Source organism: Lethenteron reissneri, chromosome 14, assembly GCF_015708825.2.
Source record: "Lethenteron reissneri isolate LAM-NWPU_2019-01 chromosome 14, ASM1570882v1, whole genome shotgun sequence".
Classification (NCBI taxonomy): Eukaryota; Metazoa; Chordata; class Hyperoartia; order Petromyzontiformes; family Petromyzontidae; genus Lethenteron; species Lethenteron reissneri.
Window position 1 is genome coordinate 13,485,431 of NC_083792.1, and position 8,437 is coordinate 13,493,867.

Here is an 8,437-nt window from a genome sequence, read left to right on the forward strand (position 1 = left end):
TATAATAATATAATATAAAATAATATAATAATATAATATTTTATTTTATTATGTTTTATTTTTATTATTTTATTACTTCCCTTCTACGTGACTTTACCGAAAGAACCAAGAAAATGGTTATTATTCCCCACAAACTTTGCTTTTGTGACCAGGACAGTGATATTACATTTTTTTACCTTTTTTCACTGAGAAAACGGTCTAATTTGCGTCTTTTCGTTCACATACAGTCAGAAAAAACAATATGAACCAAAATTAAGATGTATTTATACTAAAGTAATAAAAAAAACAATATCGAGCAGCCGTGATCCGCTTAGTGGGCCGTGGCCAGAATTAGCAGCTCGTCAATTAAATCCAAACGCATATGAGCAGTTAGCAGAAAAAATGACTGCTTATGGAATTAATGGGTATTAAAGGTTTTACAAGCACGCTACCTCTCCTTTATATATTTTTATGCAGTTGTAAGAATCGTGTTTTTACATATAATTGTGTTCAGTTAAATATATAATGTTTAACTCAATTTTAAGAAAGATCGTGAGGCAGCACAAATGAGAAATGCCGTGAGGTGTGCTCGCAGGGCCCTTAGTTAATCCACTGCTGGTTGAGGGCCTCCCCGTGCCGTGTGCGAAGTGGAGGGTCATTTCACCATATTTCACCAACGCGACACGTGAAATATCGCGAATCGCGACGTCTCCGTTTGTCCCTTGCTCACGCGTCCACACACACATTCTCTGCCACGTGCCCTGACGGGTACTGCAAGATGCGACCATGTCCTGCCCAGGGCTCGCCGAGCTGGATTGGCTTCCAAACAAATACATTATTTAAGGTCGCCCGCTCTACACACAAAGTGCTTGCCACAATTAAACCAAACTACCTTGCTGATCTCGTAAAGGAGCATGAACTATCACACGAACTCAGGTCATCCTCGCAGCAGATTTTGTGTGAGCCATCGAACAAAGACGGGCACTGCAACGCGCACTTTCAGATGCGCTTCTGCGGCCGTCTGGAACGTTCTTCCTTCCGACATTAGGAAGCCACTGGAGCTATGCACTTTTACATCGAGATTGAAAACTAATTTCTTTAGAGCTACTTTTTGTGTTGAGTTTGTTGTCCTTCCCCCGCACCCCCGATTATCACGGTTGGCTCCGTACGGTGCAAAAGACGTGCAACATGCTTGCATAGATACACAGATACATAACAATAATCGCCATTCGATACTAAGTGGTATGCAGGATGTCGTGGGTTCGATCCCTACCCTGACGCCTGCTGCTGTATATTTGGAGTCTGCGTGGCTGTCTCCCCGTGATTTCCCTCCACATTTAGAATCAACATCACGCGTGTAGAGTAGTTGGCTACAAAAAAAACATTCCATTTGATTTGTGACCACGTCGCTTCTGAAAACGAGCTACATAGCTCAGTAGGCCTTACTTGGTAAAATATACGTTTTTTTGTTTTAGGTTAGTTTTAACGGCTACTAAAGAACAGCAACATTGTAAAAAATAAATGAAAGGGGGCGACAGGGAGCTCACCACACAGCTCACCAACCCCAATGCTAAACTCACCACAGCTCACCAACACCACCAGTCCACTGAGCGTGCAGTTCTGCGTTGGTAGCAGTGCCGGATCATCCTCGCAGCAAAAGTCGATACAAATGCTATGGGCCTCACACTTTTAAGGGCCCCGCGCTAAATGCTTTCAAGCTATTAATTCCGGTTCAGTAATTCTGAACTTGCTCTATTACTATAGTACTATACTGCCTTCAACTTTTATGAACGACTGTGTGTGTTAAGGTTAGCGATTTGTCGTATTATCTAACTGTGTAGAAAATGAAAAAATACAATTACTTTACTGTGCAAGTAAAAAAACTTTGTGTTTTCATATTTACGTGTTATTTTTATAGGGCCCCTTGATAACATCATGCTACGAGGCCCCGCACTCGCTTCATCCGGCACTGGTTGGTATGAGTGGTGGTGGGCGGTAGAGGGCAGTGCATCAACTCCCATTGTCCGGTGCGTCTGCGCTGACTCTTCTGCGCTTCTCCGCTGCACCGACTCGCGCTGACCAACGTGATGGGGCTACTGGTCACATGACGCCCGTGACAGCCGCACACGACGTGGTTAGCAAGCGAGTGTCCAGGCAGTAGGAACAGCGTGGGAAGGGGGTAATGGCAAGGCGAGGCACGTTGGTCGCTGTGGATGAGAGACGTGCTTGTATGGGGGTGGGATGACTGTTACGTGTCGAGGTTAATGTTGATGTACTATGAAGAAGGGCCACTGCCCGAAACGTCGTCTGTTATCTCGCCTGGTATACAGGAGGTCGTGGGTCGATCCCGACCCTGACGAAGCCTGCTGTATATTTGGAGTTTGCGTGTCTCTCTCCCCATGGTCGCGTGGATTTTTCTCCGGGTCCTCCGCTTTTTCCCTCCACATTTAGAATCGTGCGTTGAGAGAGGATCTGGCCGCTCTAAAGTTCCACGTGATAAGCCACTTCGTCGAGCTATCATTTGTGGCCATGCAGCTTCGTGAAGAAGACAGTTGCAGCTCAGAGGGCCTTGCCTGGCAACGTGAAATAACCTCTTCTTCTTGGTTCTGTCGGTAAAGTCACGTAGAAGGGAAGTAATAAAATAATACAAATAAAACATAATTATTTTGTTTTATTATATTATTTTTATTATTTTATTACTTCCCTTCTACGTGACTTTACCGAAAGAACCAAGAAGATGAATCCCTGCAGTCACGAAAGCTTTACATCGAAATGAAATAACCTCGTTTTGAGCCACCACAACGGCGGCGGCGGCGGTCAGTGCAGCCGTGCGGGAGGCTGAAGCCAGCGGCGAGCGTGGACCTGGGGGAGGCGCGCACGGCGATGTCGCTGCTGGCGGACACGAATGCCGCAGCCGCCTGCCACGTGTCACCTGCTTCACCTCACGGTCGGTGGTCGCCCGTCCAAGCATTGAGCAGCCAAGGAGAGGCTTGCCTGGACTCACTCGGCTGAGCTCCCGAGGTCTGATGCGATGGGGCACATGCCGGCTGATGTGAACACAAACACTGCACGGCGCTTTGGCGGAAATGATGGACTGCGTTGGCAGTCGTGCACAAACCCCAATGATATATTTATTTAAACACGTTCAAGCAAATATTCGTCATTAGCACTGCCTTATAAAGAAGGAAAGTATAAAATAGGCGAACGTTTCGGGGAATAGCTGTTCTTTGGAGATCTTTGAATAGCAGATTAATTATCTTACCGTGCAACCTATGGGACCTTGCAATTATCAAAAATGATGAAAAATTAAAGGTTTCACCGTTTCTGGCAATTGCCACAAAGGGTGAAAGGGTTAAATCCCTTTTTATTTTTGTTAAATATTTTTAGTATGCTCATGTTGAATCTATTTCCAGCGCGTGTATAAAACCAAGTAACACATGTATACTGTACCGCCTTTTCCCCTTGTCAAAAAGAAACACGATTCAGTATCGTTCTCTACGCTATGTCCAATGAATACCTTTGGATCCTTTAAAATACATTGATTTATGTATTAGTAGTTTTTATTTGTGGCCATATTTGGCTGTTAGAGGTGTGCATTCAACAGTTGTATGTTGAACTTATTTCGCACGGTACGTATCCACCCGCGCTAATCGGAGTTGCACATGAACCTCTAATCATATAATATCACACATAATTTGACGATGCTACTGCTACGTTGCCAATGGTGCACAAAGACAATTAACAAAACCAAAATAACTCAACACGTTCGTCAATAACACTTTGTCTTTAAATAAATAACATAAAAATAGTCTACGTTTCACCTTCATGCGCAATTGCCCCAAACGTTGCCTATGAGAAACCCTTCTTTTAAAGGACCGTTATTGACGATTGTGAGGGTTTTTTTATGTATGTAAAGTCGTACGTGGAAGTAGGGTGCTACTGCCGTGAGCGATCACCTATTAGATTCTGCGGCCACGGTTTACATCCAAACACACACGCACACAACAACATCCACCCAGCCAAAGTTTCACCACTACCACCCAACCCATATCTCACCGCCTCAACACGCGCCTCCCCTACTCGCCACCCACCCCGAGACCGAACCAACCTCCATCCATCCTGCGCCCAGAGCTGCTGATATAGCGCTGCTGCAGGTCCCACTTTTTGTTCTTCTTCTTGTCGGCAGTTTGGTTGGGGTGGCCTTCGTGGGTGGTGCGCGTCAGTGTCACCCGACACCATGAAGACCTCCAGCCACGACGTCAACTCGTCGCCGCCGTCTCCCAACAACGCGGAGGTGTTGCCGGCGGTCGCCACGGGGCTTCGTCTCCAGGTCCTGGCCGTGTCTGCTCCTCCGGCAGCGGTCGCTTTGATCATCGCCGTTCTCATCTCTCTGGCGGCTCTCGTCGAGAGCTGCCGCTCGTCTCGGAGGCGCGCCGACCTCCTGGAGGCGGCTCGACACGCACAGCGCCTTCCCCGGGATGCGGCGCTCAGCTCCTCGCGCGCCTCAAAGCTCTTTGACCCTCACTCGTCGTCTGATATTCCGTCCACTACGACTACTACATCATCGTCGTCGTCTATGCAACCGACTCTATCTATTCTATCAGTGGATCCGTCACGTACTCCAACATCGACCGCATCATTTATTTTAACATCCACTCAGTTGTCTATTCCATCATCTTATTCACCATCACCACCACCATCATTTCCAGCATCGACCCTATCTCAGTTGCCTGCACATTCGCCATCATCAGCAGCAGCAGCATCTTCACCGGCGGCAGCGCCGCTCCACTCTCTGCGCACTCTCCCTGGTCCCACGCCGTGGCCCATCGTGGGGAACTCGCTCCAGCTGGGGCCCATGCCCCACCTGACCTTCCAGCGCATGGCCTCCACGTACGGGCCCCTATTCCGCATCCGCTTGGGCAGCAGGGACGTGGTGGTGCTCAACGGCGACAGCCTCGTGCGAGAGGCGCTGGTGTGCCGGGGCTCCGAGTTCGCGGGCCGCCCGGCCTTCCGATCCTTTTCCATGGTGTCCGGAGGCCACAGCGTGGCCTTCGGGGGCTACTGCGAGCTGTGGAGGCTGCAGCGACGGCTCGCTCAGTCGACGCTGCGCGCGTTCTCCACGGCGGCACGGACGCGCGCCGCGCGCTTGAAGGCCACGTCGTGATGGAAGCGGCCGAGCTCCTGCGCGTGATGACGGCCTCGTGCCGCCGCTCCACCGCGGGTTCCGTGGACCCGGCCCAGGCGCTCGTGGTGGCCGTGGCCAACGTGACGTCCGCGCTGTGCTTCGGACGCCGCTACGGGCACGACGACGCCGAATTCTGCGAGCTCCTGGATCGGAACGAACGTTTCGGGCGCGCGGTGGGCGCCGGCAGCGTGGTGGACGCGATGCCCTGGCTGCTGCGCTTCCCCAACCCGGTGCGCGCAGCCTTCGATGGCTTCAGGCGCGCCAACGAGGACCTCTCCGAGTTCGTGCGCGACAAGGTGAGGCAGCGCAGGGGCGCCGTGGCGGCAGCGGGGGCCGTGGGGGCCGGGACTCGCTCCGTGCGCGACATGATGGACGCGCTCATTGCGCACGTCGATGGAGGAGCGGGGGCAGGAGGAGGAGCGGCAACAGAAGCAGCAGCAGCAGGAGACGGAGAAGGTGGAGAAGCAGCAGGCGGTGGACGAGGAGGAGGATGCCCTCGGCTGGGTGCGAGCCACGTGGAGGCCACGCTGTGCGATGTGTTCGGGGCCAGCCAAGACACCCTGTCCACGGGCCTCCAGTGGCTCATCCTCCTCGCCGTGCGCCACCCGGAGGAGCAGGCGCGCGTGCAGGCCGAGGTGGACCGCGTGGTGGGGCGGGCGCGGCTGCCCTCGGCGGCTGACCGCGCGCGAATGCCCCGCACGGAGGCGTTCGTGTGCGAGGCGCTGCGCTACAGCAGCTTCGTGCCCATCACCATCCCGCACGCCACCACGCGGGACACGCGGCTGGCGGGCTACGCCATCCCCAGGGACACCGTGGTCTTCGTGAACCAGTGGTCGGTCAACCACGACCCCGGCGTGTTCCAGGAGCCGCACGCGTTCCGCCCCGCGCGCTTCCTCGACGCCGAGGGAGTCCGCTGCTCGACAGGGACCTGGCGCGCAGGGTCATGATCTTCTCGGCGGGCAGGAGACGCTGCATCGGCGAGGAGCTGTCCAGGCTCGAGCTCTTCCTCTTCACCGCCGTGATGCTCCACCAGGTGGACTTTGTCGCGCCGCCCGGACGCGGCCCGCCCGGCACCGAGGCGGTCTGCGGCGGCCTCACGCTGAAGCCGAAGCCCTTCACGGTGGCCCTGGTGCCCAGGGGCGAACCCCTCGGCCCCGCCTGGGCGCCGCGGCTGTGAACTCGCCACGGGGCCGGGACACGGCACAGCAGTGGGAGGTGATGAGCTACAGAGGCCCCTGGCGGTGTCAGTGGCACGGGTCGGAGGGGCCGAAGACGGTCCTTGTGGTGGTGGTGCGCAATAGCCAAGCAGATGCGAGCGCTCTACCTCTGCCTATGACCAGCTAACCAGGCTCTCGTTCCTGACGAAACTTTAACTAACTCGGCAATAAGCCACGTGTGCAAGCATTCTCAATTAATCTCACCGTAACTCGCCACTCATACGAGCACTCTCAATGGTTTAACCAACTAGCCAACCAGCCACTAGATGACTCTCCCTTCCATTGGACCCTTATCCCGAAGTCCAGCTAACTAGCCACTGTGACGAAGCTCAGACCCTAACCCTCCCCAACTAAACATCACACCACTGTTACTAGAGCGCTCCTACTTAGCCGAACAAAGCCCCACTAGCTGTGTGAATTACCGCGCTCACCCGACAGTGGTTTTATTAGAGAATATTCTTTGGGTCTTTCGGTAAAGTCACGTAGATAGGTTCAAAGAAAATAAATAAATAAACTACGACGTTTCGATCGCAACACAAGCGGTCGTCATCAAAACATTAAAGGGCTGTTTTGATCAGCTCCGCGGTAACGGAATTACAACTTAGGGGGCACAGACTATTGATCAAAACTAAATGTAATTTATGCCTCATTTGTAATTCTATAGTTTATCTGTGTTCTTGCACCGTGAGTGTAGTATTATATATACAGTGTATACAGTATAGACAGTATATTTGTGTCCATCGCCGCGAATGCATTCCTGTAGCCAGGGCCAGCTGGGGGCCCTCCAGAGATGAAGTGAAAAGTGATTTCATTTTGTGAATGCTGACTTTTATTTGTTGTTAGCCTTGTAAAAAACTACTATTTTAAATGTTTCTTTAACTTTGTTTTCCTTTTGAAAATATCACTGGGGGTCTCACCTGTAGCCCAGGGCCCAGGGGCTACAGGTGAGGCCGACAACATCTAAGTCGGGCCCAGCGTGTCGTGCTCACGAGCCGGAGTTGTGCTGCGATGGAGCGGCCCACATTGTCCACCGCTCGTGCGCTTGGAATGCCGTCACTGTGGAATCGCCCACCTGGAGGCAGCGCGAGTTTAGACTGCACTGACAGGCAGACTACACGAGTGGCTTTGCAATAATTAGCTTGTAATTGAATGGTTTTTTATCAAAACCTAAATTTTACGAGTGGTGCAGCATTGATAGCAGAAGCCTGTACACTTGCTAAACATAATTGATAGAAATTCGAAACGACTGTTAGGCGATATAGCTATCATAATAAACACACAATTAAATGATCTCAAACACAACCTTCACATCACCGTCATCAATTCCAATATTCTTATATCGCGATGATAGGCATATAGGGGAGGGCTGATGTGGAGTGCAGTGGCGTGGCCACTGAGCTGTGAATCTGTCGACCTGAGTTGGATTCCCGACTAACATCAGCGGCGAGTGATATGAGTGACATAGCCTCACTGTGTGTTAGCCGTGGCTTGGAATCGAACTCGGGTTTCATGCCGGGTCCAGAGTGCCGTGTGCTAACAACGACTGCGCCACTGATCCATCCATAATTATACACAAATAAAAACACATTTCAATGAACCCTACTATCATGTGATATCTCTTTAGAATTGGAAATCCATTTGAATAAATGTCTCCACAAAAGACAACCCGAACCCAGTCGTCAACAACGCCGCCTTTCAAAAAAACAATATTATCGGCGACGTTTCAGGCAATGTCCCTTCTGTGCTATGAAGGGCCATGTTGCCCGAAGCATCGCCAATTATATATTTATATATATTTATAAGGCAGTATTGTTGATGAGTGAGTTTTGTTGTTGTTGCTGTTTATTGTGCTTGTGCGCCACTGCCAACGCAGCATCACCAAAGACTGTCATGTGTGTTGATGCCCACACAGTTCGAAGAGTCGTTAACAAAAGATAAACGCACACAGCTCACGGATAATATACTGCACACCTGCACAGGGAAGAGTCGTGCGTACCTTGTTCGTCTTCTGTTCGGAGCAAGGTACAATACGCAGACCCCCTTCTCGCCCCAAGTC

General features: G+C 51.4%; 1 pseudogene; it reads left to right on the top strand.

Moving 5' to 3' along the window:
* The first annotated feature begins 4,142 nt into the window (after nucleotides 1–4,142).
* LOC133342200 (cytochrome P450 1B1-like) lies at nucleotides 4,143–7,978 on the top strand (annotated as a pseudogene).
* Nucleotides 7,979–8,437: the final 459 nt, after the last annotated feature.